Source organism: Dermacentor albipictus, chromosome 1 (assembly GCF_038994185.2).
Source record: "Dermacentor albipictus isolate Rhodes 1998 colony chromosome 1, USDA_Dalb.pri_finalv2, whole genome shotgun sequence".
NCBI classification, from domain to species: domain Eukaryota; kingdom Metazoa; phylum Arthropoda; class Arachnida; order Ixodida; family Ixodidae; genus Dermacentor; species Dermacentor albipictus.
The window spans coordinates 225,823,157-225,847,439 of record NC_091821.1 but is presented as its reverse complement, the minus strand read 5'-3'; the positions used below and the strand labels follow the sequence as shown (position 1 = coordinate 225,847,439).

The window sequence follows — 24,283 nt, the reverse complement described above, 5'->3', positions numbered from 1 at the left end:
ACTGTGTCCTTGCGCTCTCCCTGTCTCTCCGTTATTAACTCCCCCGCCTCGTAGTGTAAGATAGCAAACCATATTTTCCGTTCTGTTTAGCCTCCCCGTCTTTCTAATTTCTCTTGTCCTCATTATCCAGTCCAGTCGTTCACCATTCTCCTCGTTGTGTCTACATTTAGAACCATTGTTGAAGCCGCCTTGCTTCCCTTTAGTAGCAGAAATAGCATTTGCCAGTTCTGTCCAGGAAGATGTGTTGTCATGGTTCCAGCAATAATGCGTGTGAGGCACGCCTATGCGCTTGCAGAATTTCCCCTACAGGGTTATCTCCAGACTCACTTGACCGTCAACGACAGCGTGCAGCCGGAGCGTTTGCGTCTCGATAGCTCCATCACGAGTCTTTAGTGATTCCTTACATCGTCGAGGCAACGGAGCTCAGGACATGTGCGTTTTTGAATTGTTGTAAAGGAACAACGCAGGCACGCATCTGCTGGAATCCAGCAGTGTGATTTTCTTTGCAGTGGCCCGACTTATGCAACACGCAAAGAGGTCCGACCGTGATTTCCTGCTACGCTAGACATTTGCGCCAACACCTATGCCCGCCACAACAAACATCGGAAAAGCGAACACGTTTTCCCCCCTTATTTACACGTTCTGACACGCGCAAAAGAAGCAAATGAAGCCGAGCTCGGCCTTTTTGGCGTCGTTTCCAGTCGGGGCGTTGTGGCTGGCTCCCTTCCCTTGGCGTTGGTGACGCCAGAGCCGTCTGTTTTGTTTGTTTCCCCCTATTTATCGGCCGTTCAACTGAGAAGGGCACGCTGTCGACGAACGCCCGTAGCACACAGAGAGCGTATGCTCGCTGGCGGAGCGTAGGTCGTCACAGGCGGGACGACCGGGTCGCCATCCATAAAATTACAATTTGGTGAGGGGGAAAAAACAAAAAAAAAAGAGCGCGCGTTGCGTACAGCGGAACCGAGCTATGTGTGTGTGTGGGCGCTATTAACCAGGCTCTGCGAGCGGCGAGCGAGGGAAAAGGCAGCGAAACGGGGGCAAACCTAGAGCGGCCAGGCCGTGCGGATAACGCGGAGCGGGGGCCGCGCGCTCCGGGCCGGCGCGCTTGTTCCGCCGCAGACAATGTGGCGCCCGCCGTATCGAAGCCGCGCGCTGCCGGCACGGATAACTACGCGCCGCGGCGACCGTGCGACGGCTGCCGCGGCGGCTGCACTAACCACCCTTACGTAAGACTCTCCACCGCCCTGGCGGCAGTGCCCTTTACGGCAGGCCGCCCCGACGGGCGGCGAGGCAAGTGCATCCACTCGGGCAGATCATAAAAAAGCGAGTTATGGCTTTTTCACCTGCCCCCGCTGTCGTGCTCCTCCTCTTCCAAGTGGGAGACGTGCCGCGGTGCACTTTCTTTTGCTCAAGTAATCCATCTTTCAAAAAACTTCTTTCCCCGTCGTCTTCATCTTCGGCCTGCGCGAAGGGAGCAGAGCGGCACTTGCTGCTAACGCTTGGATTTTCTTGCTTTCTCCGGCACGCCGATATTGGCTTCTTTCTTTTCGCCATCGCACTCGGACACGTCCTTGACAAACCTCACAGTATGTACTTTTCCTGCCTCCTTTGTGCATCATCTACAACGTCCATCTATAATTGTCATTCCTCGCTTTATCGCACGCGCGGAATCTTCTCTCTCTCTCCTTCATTTTCTATTTTCTTCGTGCGCTGTGACGGGCAGGACGTCACCGCTGGTATGCCTTCCTGCGGACGACGCGCTTTCCCGCAGCACACGCCGTCGTTTGCCAAGGTTGTTTCCGCCACCGGGAGGAGGAGAAGCGAGGGCAGTATAAACATTGCGGAGCTCAATCCGCGGGAGCATTTAATGTCAGCGGGGTTTTCAAAATCGCCGCGGACATAATCAGCGCGATAAGCGCCGAATTAGCGCTTCTCTTTACGGCCAACAGCGAAGTCGTGTCTCCGCCGCCGCTCGCCTTTGGCCGGCGCTGTGAACGGAATGTGAATGAGCGCAGCTACCGCGTCGCCTGAGGTTTTTCACCGTCGCCGTGCCACGCACACTGCGCGCGGCCGGCGGAATCCGCGCGCGATCGCCGCGCCAAGAATGCGTGCGCGCGCGCGCGCGCCGTGGGGTGAGCGGCGTGTCGCTCGCGCCGGCGTTCGCGGCATACGCGCGAGAGAGCCGACACCAGCCGAACTCGACACTGCCGCATCCTTGGCGCAAGGTCGCCCGTCGCGTCCTTGGAGGGTCCTTCGCGTGGAAGAAAGCACGGCTGCCATAACAGTGTCCGGTGTCTCGCGCTGACTCGCACGCCGCCGCAGGTAATTGTCCCCCGACTGCGCCAGGTGCGTCCCCGGGCGCGAACGTGACTCTGGGGTCGCCGCTTCCAGTCGTATCTCCAGTCTGCGCTCCGACTCGTCGCCGCCATGTCCAGACAGACGTCGCGAGGTGTCCGGTTGACAGTCACGGCCGCAGGGGAACGGCGATGAAACGGGCGAAATCGCCTTTCATTAATTTTTCTTTGGCGCGATGTCCCTGGGCCGCACCTGATCCCTTTGTACCACCAATGGGGGTTGTATTGCCGACCGATTCAACGATCGTTAGCTTTGCCCTGATCTTCGTAACACCGAACGAGAATGTGAGCCCAGTAAACTACGCAGGAGACGACGTGGGAACGCGTACCGCCTTTGGCATTCACGAGCTGTGGTTACTGAAAGGACACGAACGAACGAAAGGTGAACATTCTAGAGGTATGATTGTCGTAAAATTCGGTTGACGGAAAGAGAGTGATAGGTGAGCAGGGCATCATTACGCATAGCGCCGTTACATACACTAACCCTCTGGTTATGGTTGCTTACAGATAAACCACCACTAGAACTAAAGCTGTCATTTTTCACTCCTAGGGCAAACAAGCATCCTTCCACGGTAACGTTTGCTTAGGGGCTCAACGATATACGGCTAATCAATGTGGCAATGTATACTCGGTGTTCAATAATGGGATGACAATCTGACTAACATTTTAATGATACTAAGGCGTATATAACTGGACAAATGGGTTACAGAAAGACTGAGACTTGAATTGTTCGACTGTGGGTGAGCATGATACGCCTCAGCCCGGAGCCAAGGCTCCGAGCTAAGGATTTGGGCTAAGACTTTTTGTCTCGCCCACTGTTAATGAAATTGAGCCGTATAATTATTTTTTTTTAATTTTTATTAAAATGAAAGTAAAAGAAAAAGATATAGGGACCTTATAATTGTGACGGCTACTCCTTTTCGCATAGCAGAAGTAACTGGTATTCTAAACCGCAACCGGTATCATTGTTAAGTGAAATGAATATTATACGAGTGCAATACTCTCTTCTTTTCTCATTTTACACTGTTGTTATTTTGTTTGGGGAACAGTGAGCGAAACGTATTCGTCAAAACATTAAACATTAAACATTCCAAAGAAGATACTGCGAATAATTGACAATGCAACCACTTTCGCTGTCCACCAGCTTGCCCTTTAAGGAATTTGATATACTGAAGGGAGGAAGACGAAGTGCTTCTATTGTGGAACACATCTCGCCTGTCTCTGTGCTTTTCTGGACTTCTCACTGCACCTGTGGGGTCTACAGCCCCCTCCGTCACGGTGATGGATGTGCAACACCCCGAGGATCCTCTCGGTTCCCGTCCACCCGCGGACATCGGTTCGAGGAAGCGAGGGAATACGTCGAGTGGTAGCGAGGACACAGAGCTGTACTCCGCATCAGGTGACGAGTCCTCGGAAGACAGCTTTCGACTTGTCCAATACCGCAAGGCCAAGCGAAGAATTATCAACTCATCTTCGGCATCCAGCTCGAACACTGTGAAAACAGCGCCTCAACGATGGCCTCACTCCATCCTGTTTGTGCCACAGAACGCTACCGACAACCTGCGCGTCCTCAACAGGCAAGCCCTCTCTGTGTATCTCGAAAACACTGTGCCAAACGAGATCAAGGATGTCAGCATAAATACTAGGCGAAACATCCTGACAATCGATGTGATGAACCCGAGTGCGCTGACCATACTACAACATGTAACGCAGCTGGGAAACATCAAGGTCCGATCCATCGTGCCAACGAATGGTGCCACAATAACAGGAGTCATCTATGACATTGACAATGAAATATCTAATGCAGACCTGCCAATTCTCATAAAACCAGCAAGCGAACACAACGTGATTGTGCATGTTGGTCGCCTCGGCAACACACGTTGTGTGAGGATAACCTTCAAAGGCGACTGCCTTCCACCCTACGTGAAGGTCGGCCACTTTCGCCACCAGGTTCGACCATTTATCCCAAGACCAATGCAATGCTACAATTGTCAGAAGATTGGCCATGTGAAGGGTGTCTGCAGAAATTCGGCCGTGTGCCCTCGATGTGCCGAACCCCACTCAGAAGACAACTGCAGCGCAACCACATTGAAGTGTCCTAACTGTCAGGGTGATCACTGCGCCTCTTCCAAAGACTGTCCCCAGATCAAGAAAGAGATCACCATTCTTAAACAAATGGTGAGAGACAATTCTACCCACAAAGAGGCCGCTGTGAAAGTACGGCGTAGACGACGTCACCGTCGAAGGTCTTCACGACGGAAAACGTCAAGCTTCCAGGAAAAGTCCATGCGTCAAGCATCATCATCAGCGGAAGTTTCCAGCACTCCGAACACCGATGTTGGAAGGGAGAATACTGCCAGATCTCTCTCCACAAAGGAATGGCCGCCACTTCCGCGTACACGACCGCCAGAAGAGCCGCAGAAGAAGCCGCCCCCTGTACAGCAAGGTGCTGTATCCGAGGAGTCGCGGAAAACAGATGAGCAAGTGATAGCACTTATTAGGCCTTTAATGAATGCCATTCGCGTGTTGCTAAGCAACATGCACACACCGTCTGCCAGAAGTGCGCTTCAAGTACTGGACACTCTGAGTCCGGTGCTGGCAACCCTTGAGTAGATCATGGCTCCACAGCCACGGTCTTTTAGGGAAGAGGTCCGACAAGCAGCTGTTTTCCAGTGGAATGCGCGCGGACTCAAAGCGCGCCTTTCGGATTTCCGTCGCTTCGTGTACGCCAATATGTTTCCCATTATCGTCATTTGCGAGCCGAACTTATCGAACACAATCAGGCTTTCTGGATATGAATTATTCATGTCGTCAACTGTTTCTGAAAACAGTAAGGTTTTGGTGTGTATTCGCCGTGACCTCACCTACACTCTTCAGCCTGTCCCACCTAATGACAATAACCAATATATATGCCTAAACGTAAGGAAAAAGAACTTGGCCTTTACTTTTGTGGGCGCATACCTATCTCCGTCAAGTCGATTTGATTACAAAAGACTACAAGACATCCTTTCCTCAACCTCCCATCCCTGGGTCATCATTGGAGATTTCAACGCCCACCATACACTCTGGGGAAGTCCGATGATCAACGGAAGAGGCAGATCTCTGGTATCTTTCGCCTCCAGTAATGAACTTTGGCTGCTGAATGATGGAAGTCCTACGTTCTTACGTGGCTCCACTTACAGCAGCTGTCTTGACTTGGCTTTCGTCTCTAGAAGCCTAGTCAGACGCGCAGGGTGGTTTGCGGACATAGAGACGCACGGAAGTGACCATATCCCCACGTACATCAAGATCAGAGGATTGTCCCCTTCCAAAATAAGGGATACGATCCAAAGAGTGGACTGGGCTAAATTTCAATCTATTATGGAAGAACACTGCGACGCCAATCCATCTTTCGACTTGGAAGAGGCAATCAAGAGTGCGGTGCAAGACACTATGCGTACTCTCACATGCTCTTCGAGACTGAATGACTTTGATGTGGAACTAGAACGACTTCGAGCAATCCGACGACGTGCTGAACGAAGATACCGACGTACGAAGACAATGGACGATCTACGGACCGCCAGGCGCACGCAAAAGAAGATACAGCGCCGGTTAGACAAGCTCGATTCGCAACGTTGGGCTGCCTTCTGTGAGTCGCTAGATCCACGCAAGCCTTTATCTCAACTATGGAAAACGGTGCGCGGTCTCCGGACACTTCCCGTACAGCGATTCCCATTCAAAGCGCTTGCCCTCTCGCAAAAGAGATCGGAGATTGACATGGCAGAGGATTTCTGCGCCAGACTATCCGGCCAACTCACAGCTACCAACATTCTATCACCTTCGAGCAGCTGTCCGCCACCACGTGATCACCGGTTGGATCTACCATTTTCAGTCCACGAACTTAAGGCAGCATTAGCTTTGTGTAGCCGCACATCAGCGCCAGGACCTGACGGAATTTCCTACCGAGCTCTGTGTCACCTGGGGGAGCGAGCGAGAGGAGTTCTCCTCGAGGTGTACAATGAATCTTGGAGAAATGGCACGCTACCAACAACCTGGAAGACAAGTCGCCTTGTTCCACTGCTGAAGCCTGGCAAATCGCCGTTGGAGCTCTCATCCTATCGCCCGATCGCTTTGGCGAGCTGTGTGGGCAAAGTAATGGAGAGGATGGTCCTAGGACGGCTGGAGTGGTACCTGGAGTACCACAACACCTACCCAGATGCCATGGCGGGCTTCCGACGCGGTCGATCATCGATCGATAACGTCATCGACCTGGTCACCTACGTTCAACATGAGAAATGTCGTAAGCGTCTCTGCGCTTCTTTATTCCTCGACGTTAAAGGGGCGTATGACAACGTTACGCATGAAGCCGTCCTCTCTGCTCTCGCAGAGGTAGGAGTGGGTGGTCGGATGTTTCAATGGATACGGAGCTATCTATCCATGCGATCCTTCTTTGTAAGCACCGAGGGAGGCCATACTTCTCTACATTACAGCTACCGCGGCGTCCCCCAGGGCGGTGTACTTAGCCCTGTGTTATTTAACCTAACACTAATTGCTCTCCTTGAGCACGTGCCAACCACAGTCAGGCTTTCAATGTACGCCGATGACATTTGCATATGGACGTCTGCAGTAACACGCCTACAGTTGAGAGCGAGAATTCAGAGAGCCGCCACACAAACTGTTATCTACCTCCGTAATCGAGGCCTGGAAATTTCCTCAGAGAAATGCGCACTAGTGCCATTTACGCGCAAACCCATGGCCAATTACAGTGTAATGATAAATGGCCAAATAATACGACGTGTCCGATCGCACAAGTTCCTAGGTGTCATAATCGACAGGGACTTGTCATGGAGCCCACACATATCTTACGTGAAAAAACGGTTGACAGGCATCTGTCACCTGCTCAAGTTTTTCTCTGGCAAGACCTGGGGAATGTCGCCCAGTGCCATGTTGCAACTGTACAGGGTGCTTTTTCTAGGATTTCTGCGATACAGCTTGCCAGCAATAAGCAGCACAGGTAAAACAAATGTACGCACAATAAAGTCTTCAGAGTCAAGTGCTCCGGATCTGTCTAGGCCTGCCTCAGAGTGCTTCGACAGTGGCTACAATAGCAATCGCTGGAGATCACCTTGTCAGGACCCACACTGAAATTGAAGTACTCAGGACACATATAAGGCATCTGGCCAGGACTCCCCGTCACCACCTGGCTTCCCTAACAAAGGACAGACCACACACATCTTTCAGCCAGACGATAAGCGCATATAATGAGTCATTGCCAGCTTGTTTCACCCCGGCTGCGAGACCTTCGATTCCTCCATGGTGCCTCGCTCAGCCAAAAGTCAACCTCGCTATACCTGGTATCTCGAAAAAAGCTGATCTATCGTCGCCAGCCCTTAGACAGCTCACGCTACTACATCTGTACGAGAACTACCGTGATTCTACGCATATTTACACTGATGGATCTGTTCTTCCAAGCAGCTCCGCGGCGGCAATCGTCATACCAGCGAAAGCTACAACAATCAAATTTAAGACGACTCACGCCACAACATCGACGGCAGCAGAGCTCGCAGCGCTCTTTACTGCCCTTCAACACATTGGTGATGAACCAACACACAAATGGACAATATTCTGCGATTCGAAGGCGGCACTGCAGTCTCTACTGTCACCTTTACGACGCGGACCGCACGAACAGCTAATATTCCATATTGCAGAAATGTTACAACATACAAGTGATGCAGGCCACGAAATAACCTTTCAGTGGCTTCCAAGTCATTGCGGGATTATCGGCAATGAACGGGCGGATCACGCTGCCCGCTCAGCCCATACTGAGGAGCGTCACATCCCAATTCCTCTTTCTAGAACTGACGCGGCACGGAAACTCCGCCTACTTGCTCGGCAGTGCACCGCGTCGCAATGGAATGAGCCACATTTAAGAAATATGCGACTGTACTCACTTGATCCCACACTAAGTCTTCGAGCGCCATCACAGCTTCGCCGTAGAGACGCCACGCTTCTATATCGACTTTGGTTGGGCGTTGCCTTTACTAAAGCCTATGCATTCCGCATAGGGATGACCGACAGCCCAACCTGTGACCACTGCGGCCTCGAAGAATCAATTGGCCATATCTTGTGTGCCTGCCCGCAGTACAGTTCCCAGCGGGCTTGCCTTCGCCACGCACTAGACCAACTGGATGACCAACCGCTATCCGAAAAATTAATTCTACAACATCAAAAGGACCTATCGTCACAGAAGAAGGCCGTGCAAGCGCTATTGCGCTTTTTACGATCTACCGGCCTGTGTGAACGACTTTAACTGGAACGCCATTTGTGTGTGCGCCTCCATATGTGCGTGTCTTTTTTTTTTCCTTTTTTTTAGCGTTTTCCTCTGCCATCTTTCTAACCCCTATCCCCCATCCCCAGTGCAGGGTAGCAAACCGGAGACTCATATCTGGTTAACCTCCCTGCCTTTCCTTTTCATTCTCTCTCTCTGATATACTGAAAATGAACTATCTATATCTCGACAGGTTGTGACGACAGTATTTGTTACAGACGGTCGGCAATTCCTTAGTTGTCAACATGGTAAACATTCGTGTAAACGAAGGAGAGCTGACACATGGGCAATCCTGCATTTTGGCATAAATTATCCTATGCAATTGCTCCACAATATCCGTTTGTGAACGGATATTCAACACACATATACGTGTGTTGAATGAAGACAATGCTATAGGAATTGATACGTCGAAAATAAATATTAGTGATGCAACATTTAGCGACTGTAATAATACTTATTTTCTTTAAGCATGAACGTTTGAGTCTTTCGATGTAACTTAGTTTGACATGTTTCATTTTTGTCATACCGGTCGTGTTGTTGCATTTTCCGCTACTGTCAGCGTAAATGGGAATGAAAGCCTCCTCATCGGATCATCAAACAGCTTTTTCCTTTGCCTCCTTTCGCATCGTACTGTGACAAACGACAAAGAATCGGAAGAACCGAATCAAGAAGCCGAGTCTAACGCCCCCATCTTCGCCTACAGCTGTTTATTGACTACACGTATACGTGCATGCATGTGCGGATGCTTCGCTGCTCTGCTGCAAAAGCTGTGGACATTTTATCTCAAAGCATGCGCGACGATTATCTAGCGCCACTCAATCCACGGTATCCAATGGAACGGAGTTGGAACCTCGTCGAGTCAGCACGCGTTTTGCATATGACGTATGAGCAAAAGTAAGCTTTTCAATACGCCTACGATGCGTGATCTAAAAGTTTCCGGACTCAAAGTGCGCTGTCTCGGCGGAGAGTAAAACACTGCTCTGCCGCTACGGGGTGCCCATATGGTGCGTGTAATGACTTCATCTAGAGGTTGTTGTTGGCAAAGATAACTGTATCTTATTTTCCCGAACAAGTAATGCTCTTTTCAGCCTGATGTGTTTCGAACTTTTGTGCCAGAAATCCTTCAGGCCATTTCTTTTTTTTCTTTCTTTAGTGCACTATACCATCCGATTCGTTTAGCTTTTTATAACGCCTCAGGCAGCTTGATTTGCTTTTCCCTTTTGATTTTATTATTTGCGCCTGATACAGTTACATAGGGCTTCCTCTCCTTCGCACCTCTGCAGTATTGGTTCCGCATCTCCTATTAGCTTTCTTTTTCTCCGCCACTGCCCACGTCGCCCACTCATCCATGCTACCCATGCCGTTTAGTCCACGTATATTGAATGCCCTCTAGAACCGGAGCAATGCACCATTACCAGCAGGGCAGAATGATTCCGGGAATATTTTGATCACCCCTCTTTTAGACATGATACCTCAAGCACACAGAAATGGTGACAGTGGCCCAACTCTTGCACAATTACTCGCCAGCGGCTTAATCACTTTAATATTTTCATTCTTGTGTTATATTTTCATTGGTTACACTCCTAAGAAATCTGCTCCGGTCAACTTCTACGATTCCTTCGTCTGTCGGGCACACAGAACGGAAGCAACAGTTTATACCAAATTCTGTTGCGGCTTGTCCAGGGCAATGCGCCACCGTTTATGTAAAAAAAAAAAAAAATTCCCCGTTGATAAATGAAGAAAAGTGATACACCAAACACATGCGGCAGCGACTGCCATCGCGCTACTGCTGAATTCTGAGTGCTACTCAAACTGTTGTCGAGCCGAAAGATGACAGAATATTTAACGGCGTGTCCGCTCGTTTTTCTCCTCTGTCCGCACTGCTACCACGCACGGATCGTCGCCGGCCCGCGGCTTGAGCACTGCGAACTGTAACACGTATATCTCTGAAAAACGATACACCCTTCGCCAAAAGGTACGAAACCACAGTGCGCATGACCTCAGCTGACTCTGAAACATCTTGCCGGCCTTCTGTTGCATGCACGCTGCTCTAGAGTAGTGGAGAGGAAGGGGAACTTTCGTCTTGAGATTGAAGAGCTCAGGCCAGGAATTCAATGAGCGCGACACGACACAGACAGAACTCGTCGAGACTCACGCACCCAGTGGGTTTGTCTCCTTTGACAAGGGCTCTATACCTCACCTAGTTAATCGCCACCTCGTTATTATAATAGCGACAGTAGAGCAACCAGTGCACCATCGCCTTCTTGTTATTCTATGACTTGTCCCGTGTTCTCCAGCATCGTCGTCCCCGATTTTCATCGTCCCTTCAATGAGGCATTTCCTTTTGTTTTGCTCTTTTTGCCCCGCGTAAATCTCCGTCGCCTTCCTTGTCGAAGTAATGCTCGTTTCCCTTCATTTACCTGGCCTCATGATCCGTCTTCCCGCTTCAACCTTGGTTTCGACGTTCGGAACCTTTCCGTTTCTTAGATATATAGTATAGTTACGAACTACATACTGTGATTCTTTAACAGTCAACAAGTAAATGTTTCTTTTTTCACTTGAATAAACCATCCCTCTAGTCACGAAGCCGAGCTCTGAATGGTTGTTCACCGTTCGTGTCTTGGCGTCAGCAACGTAAAGCAGAAAGTCTGACGGATGGTTGCTACAGGTGGATCTTACTGAATCGCTTCTTAAGCATGGCCCACTGAAGAATGTAGAGTGAAATTCACACTAGATAGATGCGTGTGGGAAGGCAGAGAACACCGGAGATGAGATAAGAATAAATAGCTCAGTACACGGTCGTATATGTAGTCAACACTGTGAAATTCACGCACTGGAGTGCCATGCTATTCGCATGCACAGAAACACTCGGTGGCACAGTGATACAAGCACGCTTGAAGATAAACTTCGCAGAAAGAAATCGCGTAGGACACAGCTGACTGGCGAATTGTTTTCGCCAAGCGGTTTGCAGCGTGGGCGAGGCGCGATAGGTGTTGTGCCCTCTACTCCCGGTCGTTCTTCGCTTCGGAACTGCAGCCGCTGCACGGCCGTATAACAATAGCTCGTTGCGCCGCGTACAACGCGAGGGCGACGTGCTGCCTGTCAGCTGGCTTTTATGACCAGGGAGGGTAGCTTTATTGTACGAGCAGTGGCCGAGGGGACTGCGATAGCTCGGACGTAGAAAGTTGTCGGCATGCGTTATCATCGCGGGGCGACTATATGTATGTGCTTTGCTCTGTGTATGTGTCTGCTCGCATGCGCGCGACGCCCAACACCGGTGTACAGCTTGTCATTGCCGAGCTGGCGACGCGTACGATCTACTGCCGCACTACTCCAGGGGCCGCCAGTGCCTGCCGCGCGGTATATTCGCGCGCCTGTGCGATGACAAGCAGGACGCGCGACTAACGGAGTCGCCGAAAAGAGGTCTCATTAGCTGGCTCCTTCTTTCTTCTTGCGACAGCAAGCGGCGTCAGCGCATTGCAAGGACATACGAACGCCTCGAATGTCACACACTGTTTCCAAATGAACGTGCCAAGACTTAAGCAAGAGAAAAAGCAAAGAGGGGGGGGGGGGGCGTAAACGAGTGAGAACAGTGTTATCAATGAGTCGCACATGAGGAATACGAAAAGCAGAGGTTGCAAGGATTTTTTTTTTAACCAGTGTAAATCTCCCCGAAGCTCTGTTATGCGCGAGGAGGTTCAGGAGCGCTGAGAGACTCGATGTTTAGTCAAGAAACTCGCACATCAAGTCAAAGACTGCAGATCATTTCTAACAAATTACGTTGGCTTTTGTATGGTGTAGGTGCAGTTCTGTTAATGTTATGCGCGTTTGACCAATGTGCTATGCACGTTTCACCCTATGTAAAAGAGCAAATTGGATGGCGTCTTGCCGAAACACGCGTGTGAAGGAATTGGTTGAAATGCATTAGCAAAAACAATATTGTAGAATGGAGGAGACTCTATAAGTTTAATTACACTTCGAACGAAAACTTGCATAGAGTAGAATTGACCGATGAAAAGAAAAAAAAAGGAAAAGTGTAATTGCAGTCTATTCTGGCGTTACACAAACACAATTAAACCAACGCCAACTTCTGAGCACCCCATGTACTATTTTTTTTTTACATGGAACACTTTCATGCGTAAATTTTGTTGCTCATGCTAGAGCATACTAGAGAGCAACTTCCGCAATCATCATCATCACCATCAGACCGGTTACGCCCACTGCAGGGCCAAGGCCCCTCCCATACTTCTCCAACTACCCCGGTCATGTACTAATTGTGGCCATATTGCAAACTTCCTAATCTCATCCGCCCACCTAACTTTCTGCCGTCCCCTGCTACGCTTCCATTCCCTTGGAATCCAGTCCATAACCCTTAATAACCATCGGTTATCTTCCCTCCTCATTACATGTCCTGCCCATGCCCATTTCTTTTTCTTGATTTCAACTAAGATGTCAATAACTCGCGTTTGTTCCCTCACCCAATATGCTTTTTTCTTATCCCTTAATGTTACACCTATCATTCTTCTTTCCATAGCTCGTTGCGTCGTGCTCAATTTAAGCAGAACCCTTTTCGTAAGCCTACCGGTTTCTGCCCCGTAGGTGAGTACTGGTAAGGCACAGCTGTTATACACTTTTCTCTTGAGGAATAATGGCAACCTGCTCTTCATGATCTGAGAATGCCTGCCAAACGCACCCCAGCCCATTTTATTCTTCTGATTATTTCAGTCTCATGATCCCGATCTGCGGTCACTACTTGTCCTAAGTAGATGTATTCCCTTACCACTTCCAGTGCCTTGCTACCTATCGTAAACTGCTGTTCTCTTCCGAGACTGTTAAGCATTACTTTAGTTTTCTGCAGATTAATTTTTAGACCCACCCTTCTTTGCTTTGCTTTGTGTCTCCAGGTCAGTGAGCATGCATTGCAATTGGTCCGCTGAGTTACTAAGCAAGGCAATATCATCAGCGAATCGCAAGTTAAGTATTCTCCGTTAACTTTTATCCCCAATTCTTCGCAATCCAGGTCTCTGAATATCTCCTGTAAACCCACTGTGAATAGCATTGGAGAGATCGTATCTCCCTGTCTGACGCCTTTCTTTATTGGGGTTCTGTTGCTTTCTTTATGGAGGGCTACGGTGGCTGTGGAGCCGCTATAGATATCTTTCAGTATTTTTACATACGGTTCGTCTACACCCTGATTTCGTAATGCCTCCATGGCTGCTGAGGTTTCGACTGAATCAAACGCCTTCTCATAATCAATGAAAGCTATATATAAGGGTTGGTTATATTCCGCATATTTCTCTATCACCTGATTGAGAGTGTGAATATGGTCTATTGCTGAGTAGCCTTTACGGAATCCTGCCTGGTCTTTTTGTTGGCAGAAGTCTAAGGTGTTGCTGATTCTATCTGCGTTTACCTTAGTAAATCCCTTGTAGGCAATGGACAGTAAGCTGATCGGTCTATAATTTTTCAAGTCTTTGGCGACCCCTTTCTTATGGATTAGGATTATGTTAGCGTTCTTCCAAGATTCCGTTACGCTCGAAGTCATGAGGCATTGCGTATAGAGGGTGGCCAGTTTTTCTAGAACAATCTGCCCACCATCCTTCAACAAATCTGCTGTTACCTGATCCTCCCCAGCTGCCTTCCCCCTTTGCCTAGCTCCCAAGGCTTTCTTTACTTCTTCCGGCGTTACTTGTGGGATTTCAAATTCCTCTAGACTATTCTCTCTCCCATTATCGTCGTGGGTGCCACTTCCGCAATAATGTGTCTCATATATATATTAGCGCAGGGATTAGAGCGAACCGACCTCTTGAATTTGAAGTTAACTCTCAACATTTCATTCGCCAGTCGCGCCCGCGCTGTACTTGCACCGTGTTGCCTATTCATTGGCGTTGGCTCTTCTGATGATGACCTGCGCCTACCGCCTCTCTTTTCGCTGCGTGTCTCCTGAGCTCGGCCGAGTTTACGTTTCGCCCCCGCTTAGCACTTGGCGTCGCCAAATAGTACGCATGCGTGGTGCAAGATGGCGCCTTTGTCGTTCTACGTTGCGTTCTTCTCAAGCATGACTTCAAGTCGTTATCTCCGAGGGGGCCATTTCGAGTGTTTGCCGAGCAATAACCACCGCGTGTCTCCCAGTTTCCATGCTGCCGTGCAGGACGATGCCCAAGAAAGGCTGCGTGACATCATCAGCATGCGTGAAAACCTTATCTTTGCGCAGAACTGCTGAGGCTCTTTCGGCTCGTAGTAGTAGTAGAAGCGCGCGTAGTAAGCGTATAGTAAAGAGAGACCGGTGAGGTAACGTCGTAGTGAATTGCAAGAAACATTCGTCCTAAGACGGAGGATGTAGAGTGGTTCGCAATGGTGCGCTTGGTAGGTGCGCTGATTTCTTAATTAATAATCGCACTGGCGATTATCGCGCAAATCTCACTAATTTACATTTTAATTGGTGATTATTTGAGACATGTTGTAATTGCGGAATTGAAGTCGCTCACTACTCGAAGCATAACCTTTTGCTAAAAGCTTTGCCTTGCACCAGCTTCGAGAAGTGCGCACACGAAATCTGCGGTGAAATGCATTGCTGTTCCAATTAATCGTTACCGTAGTGAATTTTTCCGCATTGCTGCGGTGCATAGCTAGTCAGTCGTTTCGCTGCAGATTTTGAGTGCTTATTTCCCGAAATTGGTGCAAGGCAGAGTTTCTGGAAAAAATGTAGTGCTTTGAGCATGGAGCAGCTTCAATTTTGCAATTAATTAATTATGGGTTTTTACATACCAAAAACACAATCTGATTATGAGGCACGCAGTAGTGAAGGACTCCGGAATAATGTGGACCACCCGGGGCACCACGTGCGTTTAAATCTAAGCACACGGGTGTTTTCGCATTTCTCCTCCATCAAAATGCAGCCGCCGTGGCCGGGACTTCATCCCGGGACTTCCTGCTTAGCAGCCCAACAACGAATTTTGCAATTACAACATGCCCCATATAGGCACTAAAATGAAAATAACATTTAGCGAAATCTGTTCATTAATAATCGTATCGGCGAGTACCACGGGAATTCTGACGTCTGCCTCGGCTGTGAAGCCTGGTCATCAAAAAATTATTTTTCTTTTGTTTAGGATCTCCCATTGTTAATAATCAGCGACAGTCGTTGCACCAGCCGCGGTGCCTCAGTGGCTATGGCGTGGCGCTGCTGGAATGCGAAAAATGCTCGTGTATCGTGCAATCTCCAGGTGGTCAACATTAATCCGGAATACTCCACTACGGCGCGCCTCAAGCTCAGATCGCAGTTTTGACACGTAAAACACCAAAATTTATGCAGTACTCGCAGCAATACGCGGTATAGAATAGATTTTTCCAACAGAAATAGAATCAATTACCTATCGTCGAGCTATAATCAAGCCCAAATCCGAGACGGAAAGAGAGAGAGAGAGAGAGAGACGTTCAGCAGATGTAAGACCGCGCCCGGTAGGGATCACTCGGTGCAGGAACAAGCTTTTTTTCGCTGGCATTTTTTAGTAAGCTCTTCATTTTTCGTTGCTCATTCTTTTTTTTTTAATAAACTCGTTCGTGCATAGACTGGCATAAAGTAGACTTCACAACAAGGTCTTATGAGCTTTTTTTCTGGCTGCTTTTAACATACAGTTCGCAACTTTTTCAAGGATTATGTATCGGTGATCGTTCTGGACGGATAACTGTATCTAAATGTTCGGCCGATACAGTCAACCGCAGATAAAGAGAAAAAGAGGGAGGGCTGATGTGCGTGCGCGTGTGCGTGTCAGAAATGTGTACGCCAACGATGTTGTAGTCTGTTCATGTGTAATTATAACTTGTTTGTCGCCCAGTCAACTTGCTGAAGATATTATTGCGTCATTCGTTTCATGCCACCATTCCGGCGTTTCATACCGCTGCATATATTTTTCAGTGGGCATGGTATATTGCGCTGCATGGTGTATTCAAATACCTGCGGGTGTGCCGAAAAGGGCGCTATCGGTGAATGCCTTTGAGCTGTGGCAGGTGCGCAGAACTCCGGCAAACAAATACCCGTGCAGGGCTTCTCAAATCGTGGCTGTCCACAAGCTGTGGAACCGGAGTGTCTTTCCAACAGCGTCGGAAGTGGAGCAAGTCTCCACCATCTCATCTGGCAGTTGCCTTACGGGACGCACGGACAGAACGATGGGGGTGGTCAAGTAACCAATGACCCCTTTTGTCGTCATCCGTTCCAACCATGACGACCCCCAGTGTCTCTCCAGTCTATAGTCGCCGTGAATGGTAATTGTCTTGAGTGACTCTGCTGATGTACCCCTCCTGGCTTACCTCCCCGAGAAAATGAGCAGAGCCAGAGAGCACAGTCCCGTCTCTTCAGAGAGGACCCCCGGCTGGAGTGGCGGCCAGTGGCAGAGCGACGCGAGAAGTGGAAGGCGGGAGGACCCTGGAGTGGATTCTAGCCAAAAAGAAGCGCGCGTTCGCCGAAGCCCGTCTGAGGGCCCGTGCTGTGTACACAGGCGTCTTGTGCTCAAGCGGCACCGCTGCTGCTGTGGAGGGCGGCGAGTGGGGAATCCGGAGGGGGGGCCCCCGGCATGGCTTCGCCGTATTTCACCGCACAGAGGCGCCTCCTTCGGATCTCGCTGCGAGCCTCGGGTCAGAACGAGATGCCACCAGCGAAGACGTGCGCTCCCTCTTTCTGCGGTTGGCCACCTTGCGTCTTCGCTCCGGGCCTTTCTTTCTTTTTCGGCAGCAGCACCATTATTATGATTACCGGCGCGGACCGTTCTTTTGAAGCGAACCGCGGTGATACACGTCGCGAGTTCATCAGCCCTATAAACCCATAGAGATAAGCGCGCTGTTTACCTCGCGTGGATTGGGTTCTCGGGCGTGTAAGCCGTGCGCTACGCTGGAGGCACAAACACAGCTGCCCGTGTGCCGCCGGCGGAGGACTCCTTCCTTATCGGGGACGGCTGTCAACCACCGAAAACCTCCTTACGCAACCGCCGCCTCCGAAAGCGCGCTGTACAGGAAGAGCGCGCGTTCGCGCGCGCCGAGAAAAGGCCTCGACCTCGCGCGCTGGCTGCCCTGCCTGGGTGGGAATGTCGGCCTGGCGAAGAAGGTGCAGCGAGTGAAGCGGCGCTGGAAAAAGCGCGCGCCAGCGCCACTTTCCCCGGCTCGCGCCAGCAAGAGCGACGATGCTGTGGCGCAATATTAATTGAAACGTCTGGCGCGGCGCGGTTCAAAGAGGTCGTCGTGCGCCTTCCGATAAAACGTCGGGAGCAGAGGTTAATAACGGAACAAAAGCCGGAACGGCGCAAGTCCCGCCCCCTCTCCCGGGAAAAGGCGCAAATAATAAAGAGCGAAGTGCGAACAAGTGGGGAAAAAAAATCATTAGAGGCGCAGCAAAGCGCGCCCTCTTCTCCTCGACATGCTGGTGCAGAGCTTTACGAAGCCCTCAGCGACGAAGTCGCCATCAGCGCCAAATGAACAGGAAAAATAAAAACGAGGAGTTAGTTCAAAGAGGGCTCCGTCTACAAGCAGTGAATGTCGGAAAAGTTGCGCCATAGCGTGCCGCGGACAGCGTGAAGAGAGGAACATTTCTGACCGTGGCCTTCCGGCTTCAGGCAACACATTCAAGCCGAACAGCTGTCAGGGGCGCTTCTAAAACACGCGCGCATGGTTCGTGGGTCGTCTTTATCCACTCTCCCTCATACAGAGCGAACGAAGCTTCGCTCGTGTGTCGTCCACCCCTTTCCGATTTCCTTATTTCCCGCAAGTAGCGAAATTCGATAATATTGGAGGAAAGGAAATAAAGATAAGGGCCCGGCGCTAGCGGCAGGCGAATTGCAAGTTCCTCAACCTCGCGCTGTTGCCCAGAAATAATTCACTCCCAAATCAACAGCCCGTTCATTCGGACTTGATTTTCACGCCGAAGAACGTTTCGAAACATTCCGCATAAGTGCATCGTTTGCCTTGCGCCACGATCTGAAATCGGAGACTCCGTTAGCCGCACCTTGGCAACAAAGTAACAAACAGCAAGCGGCTAATGAAGCGGCCGCTGTCGCACCGCGTATCTGCGCGCTCTCTGGAGTAGGCAAAACAAGAGAGATTATCTGGGAGCCAGGCGCGAACGGAAATGGCCCTCGACTGGCCCCGTGAGGAGTGCCGCTATGGTAACAAGCGGTGAGAATACACGGCTGACAAGTGTGCGCCCGCGGTGCGTAATCTTCCGTGACGGTGCGTTCTCCGGCTAGCCACTCGCTGTGATTTTACCTTTCAGAGAATCTCAGATCGCTTGGACGATAGCGATGCCCGTGATCAATCGAGAGGTTTTATTGTGGAAACACGACAGTTCCGCATTCGAGCCAGAAAAAGTACAAACAGACAGGAAGACGGAAGAGCGTCGAGTTCCCGTGGAACACTTGATTGACACACGCAGAGCCTGTGTCGTCACGCGCACGAACACATTGTGACGTAACAGACACGAGAAACCAAGGCAAACGTTTCACTCTGTCCCGAATATGTGTATATTTTGCGGGTAGTTATATTTCTTTTTTCTCTATCTCTGTCATTTATATAACCTTTTATCTCCCCACTTCCTATTCTCCTCTCCTGACCACCGTTTATGTGGTAGTTGATACGCTGGGCAGTATACGGCGAGCAGGAATTTCCTTATTTCCTATTTTCAGGAAAAAGAAATAGACAGCAACTTACTGCTTATGCCTAATAGCAACAGAGCACTTTTGTTATTCGCCATGAACGAATACCAACTCGACCCCCCCCCCCCCATCCAAGTTTGCTATACTCTTCACTTACTACTACAGTGCGCCAACAAATGCAAACAGATGTCATGTCCGAGCAAAGCTGGGTTTCTTGAGTCTATTGGGGCGTTATCCTAGTTATGCTGATGTTAGCTCACTGGAGGTTGCGAGTAAATAACTTTTTTTCAGTGAAGTCGGCATTATGTGTAGCACGCATATTTACGCTTACAATAATTGATCACACAAAGGTGTCTGCTCAGATTCTGGACATGTCTACTGACAGCAGGTCGAGCGTAAACTGTTCGTGCATGTCATTTTATATTCACTGCAAAACTGAGCAGCGCCCAAATCTTACTTCTAGCCTGATTTGTTTTTTTTTTTCATAGATATAGAAAGCAGAATGAAGTAATTTTTTTTTTTAGACTACACGGTTTCCCATACGGCATATTATGATGAAATAAATGCGTGCATCTCTTTTATTTGTGAATAAGCTGCATAAGTTGCCTGTTCAGCTTATCGAGCATAATTAACTAAAGTTACTGTTCGTAGTCTGTCGACCAGTCTGTCCTCATCCTGGCACCTCTAAGCACTTTCTCTCTTGTGGTCTTTGTCCCTGAACACAGCCGCAGCAGAAGGGGAGTATCCGAACTTCCTTTTATGATATGGCAACGCAGCGTTGTCAGTTGAGTACGCCATGCGTGACAACATAATATTTCAAGCAGAAGAAAAAGATGTGCGTTGTCCGAAGCTAGTGCCCAACTTATATCGTAGTGCACCCTCTGTGGTTATATGATGACAAATCACGGGTGGCGTTAGCTGACCTCGTAAAACTGTTAGGCTTACAGCAACGATGGAATTCCCATGGTTTTTACCAGCTTTCGTTAGACCGGCTAATAATAATGGCTTGCAATCAACCAAATGTCGTTCCCGCGCTGTCGTAAGACATGTCAGCCGTAGACTATACCCACTAAAACGAGATCTTAAAGCGAAGCTGTGTGGTGCAGCGCGAAGGGGGACAAGGAACGCAGGAAAACGAGGGCAAAGCGCTTACTGCCAACTGAAATTTTATTGTCTGATATAAGTTTTTATATCGAAAAAAAAAACGGAAACCACAAAACCTCATGGGGAACCAACTAGCCCAAACCGTCACCCTTATTACCTACTACTACTACTACTACTACTACTACTACTACTACTACTACTACTACTACTACTACTACTACTACTACTACTACTGCCGTCATGTAGCGCAGAAGGGCTTGTGTTGCTTTCTGGGCTGATGAGGTAGTAAGTAAGGCCCGCAAGACCTTAGCGTAGGTAAAAGACCGTTCGTCCGTTCGTCCGTTCGCCAGCGCACGCGTTTCTCCTGATGTCTTACGTACTCGCAGTGTTCCGCATCGAATCGGTAATTCTGCAGTAAAGAGTAAGGAGTCGGGTTTCCGGAGCCCTCAGTGGTTGCTTCAGCGGCGGCGTTGGATATGTGTGCCCGCAAGAAGTAGCTGATCAGGCCTTGTAGAAGTGGTCGTTTCGCATTTAATAATACCTACGGGCTTCGAAAGCCACTCAGTGGCTTATGTGTTTTACTTCGGGCGGCAAGAAAACAAAAAATGAAATGTACAGCTTGCCGCGACGAGGAAAGCAGGGCAATCACCTGAGGTTCCTGGAATGTGTACTGAAAATTCATGGGGCGCGCTATAGGCCACTCTGCTGCGTGCCGTGAATCCATTCGCGTCAAGTACCATTCCGCGGGACGTTCGCATTGCTGAATTAGATGATCTGTGTCCTCCCTGCGATGGCGATTCTCTATAGACGCAAGATGAATTCATTTGCTCGAAACCAAAGGCAATTATTTGCCTTATGCGTGGCAACCGTTTTGTGCCTGTCCAATGCACCGGTTTCGAGACAGCTGCAGAGATCCGTGGGGCAGTGCGTGGTCTATATTGGGCGCCGAACCTCTCTCGGGAGAGAGGATACACAGTGACACCGCTACACGAGCGCATATTGGTTGGCCTATAGCCGACACACTTTCGTCGGCGCATTTCGAGTGACTTGCACCCTATACAGGAGCTTTCGACACCTTCGACTTTGTCCTGTGAATGGGTTCCTCGCGGCCGAAGCGCAGCGCGACCGACCGAGCCGGCGCGTCTCTTTTTTTTTTTTTTTCGGGCGCTCGGATCGGGAGCCCCGTGGCGGCGGCTCGTCACGGGGCGGGTCCGTACACGGCACAGTTAATCAACCTTTTCGTGGCCGCGGGTCGCCTTCGGCCGGCCGCTGTCAGCCGCGGAATCTTGCCCGGGGGCCAATCGGCTGCAGTCCCCCCGCGCATGCTTTGGCGAAAGCGGCCGGACGCCGTCCATCAGGAGCGCTCCGGATGGCCGCCGTCTGCGGCGCGGGAAAATTCGGGGGCGTCGAAAACAGGCGCCGTGATTGATTCCGGACTCGACCTGTCTTCTGCCGAATCCCCCCCGCTCATGACGTGACGTGACGAGCTGACAAATTCGGCCGACATTTCGCGCAGAAAGCACCGCGAATCCCGCGGCCTGACGCATCCGCCAGACTTGCACCGCGCACGACGTGCACACCACCCGCGCGACCGCCCGAGGCGTCGACCGTGCACTGTTGGCGTTACGCCTGCTCGCTCGGCGGCCCAGACTCCTATCGCTCGGCACGAAGAGGCTGCTGCAAAGAGGGGTGGCAACATTGGCGTCAATTTGAGCCATCGCGATGAGCTGTTTGATAGGCCTGCGCGACGCAGCGTCGACCTTGGTGCACGGGGGCTTAGTCGTCTCAGGCCGCAAAGAAGAAGAAGAAGAAAAAAAGAGGAAAACCTGGCAAAAAAGTTATTTTGTCGAAAATCTCGAACTTGTCACGTGCACCTAAGCGCAAGTACTATTGTAGGGCGCGCACAATATCGGTATGACCTGTTCTTGTTGCTAAACTGGCGTCTGTTAAACTCGGTTCTACTGAATCAAGAACGTTCTCAACAATAATTGGAGCTCTTTATGTTCTGCTTATAAGTAATATTCGCGAACTTGTAGTATTCACCATTCTTCCTGAACTTATCTGCCCTCTGCTTCTTTCATATTAAACTTTGCAGAAAGAAATAATTAATAGATTTTTTTTTTCGGCGTTGGGCGCTTTATTGTAGCTGGAGAAAGACAAAAGAAAATGCAGGGTGGTTCACGAGAGAGTGTCTTCTGTTGGGTGCCCTGCACTGGGGAAAGGGGAAACGACTCTGGAGAAAGTGCAACATATAAGGGCCTACAAGCAACGCCCTCGTGAGCAAATCGTGCTCCTTCCACGATCGTCGTCGTCATGGTCTTCACTTTCGCGGTTGAAGTGCTGACAGGAGCCGGCTTCTTCGTTGGTATACCGCGTGTTTCAGCGAAGACTAAGCAATTCCTAAAGCAGTGCAGTTAAAACGAACAATATATATATATATATATATATATATATATATATATATATATATATATATATATATATATATATATATATATATATATATATATTGGGGGGGGGTGATACATTATTTTGCACAGGCGGGCTTAGAGTATACTTGAGTAATGAAATATAAGTATATAAGTTACTAAGTGAGTTCTTGTTATTCACATTAGGGCACGTGCTGTAATTGCGGAATCGAAGCCGGTCATTGTCCAAGGCAAGTCCACGTAACTATCCTTAGAGACTAGCACCAGTTTCGAGGTATATCTATGCACGAACTCGTGGCAATGTGCACTGGCGCTCCACAGATTATTTTCACAGAAATCTTTAAGCAGTATGGAATAAAACCATGCAGGCGGGAACACCAATGCATCTCGTTGGAGATATTGGAGGCGTATACGTTGAAACTGGTGGTAATCTAGGGGGTAATCACTGTATGCGGTTATGGATTCGATTCCACTATTGCAACATGCCCCCTGTGGCAATTAATTGAAAAGTGTATTAGTGTATTTAGTTAATCATAGATGTTATCGGTGGTTATCTGATATCCAATTTCTGATGTCCACCGGAACGAAAAGCGAGTCGTGGAAGAAATAACAGAAACGCATTTACCTCTATATAAGCTGCGCCATTTTTAAGGATTGTGCAACGTTCACTGAAACACCTGGTGTAATAGCTCTCTCTCTCTCTCTCTCTCTCTCTCTCTCTCTCTCTCTCTCTCTCTCTGTTTTTTTTTTTCCTTTTCTGTATTATGTTACATTTTCGTTTTGTATCAAAGTCTACTTACAGTGTATTCTGTTGGGGCTTTGTACGCATATTTTTCTGTGAATTTTTCTGTGTCGCAACACTCTCTATCATTTCAGCCCGAGTTCGTGTGATTTGTGGGCTGTGTATACAGCCTGCGTGCCTAATTATAGGAACAGAGTCCTTCGTCAGGCTATTCACTGTAAAATAACTTACACCCTTATTCATTTTTAAGGGTCTCAATTATTTTACAGAGTATAGGTCCTTTCCGCTCTGCTTCTGTTCTGTATACAGACAGAACACTAAATTCATTCATGTAATGTGCCTAAGTCACTGTGCATTCCTTTCGCTTTCAATACCTGTGCCCTTGCTCGGCCCCGTAGATTTTCCACCGAAATTAACTAAAGGGAAATCTGGCTCTAGTATTTATGGGAGTTGCAAGCATAATGGTTCAGTCATCATGGGAGTGATGGAACACGGATTCCACCTGAACTTCGTCATTCTGGCTTCAGACGACTTTGTGACTCGGTGATTGGTCCTATTCAATGAAAGATTGCGTTATAAATGCAACTATTCGCGGCGTTTCTGCACGTGTGCGCATTGTTGCTTCCTTACGCGTTATGGCAAAAAAAGGCTGCTCGCAAATTTCGACCAGTTCGGGCAGGTAAATCGTAATGAACAACGTCACAAGC

At 49.3% G+C, this 24,283-nt stretch overlaps 1 protein-coding gene across 6 annotated transcripts in view; it reads left to right on the top strand.

The window, feature by feature from the left end:
- Positions 1-24,283, top strand: part of LOC139054232 (fibroblast growth factor 17-like) — a 108,943-nt gene that overhangs the window by 59,999 nt on the left and 24,661 nt on the right. The gene's annotated exons all lie outside the window — the stretch shown is intronic.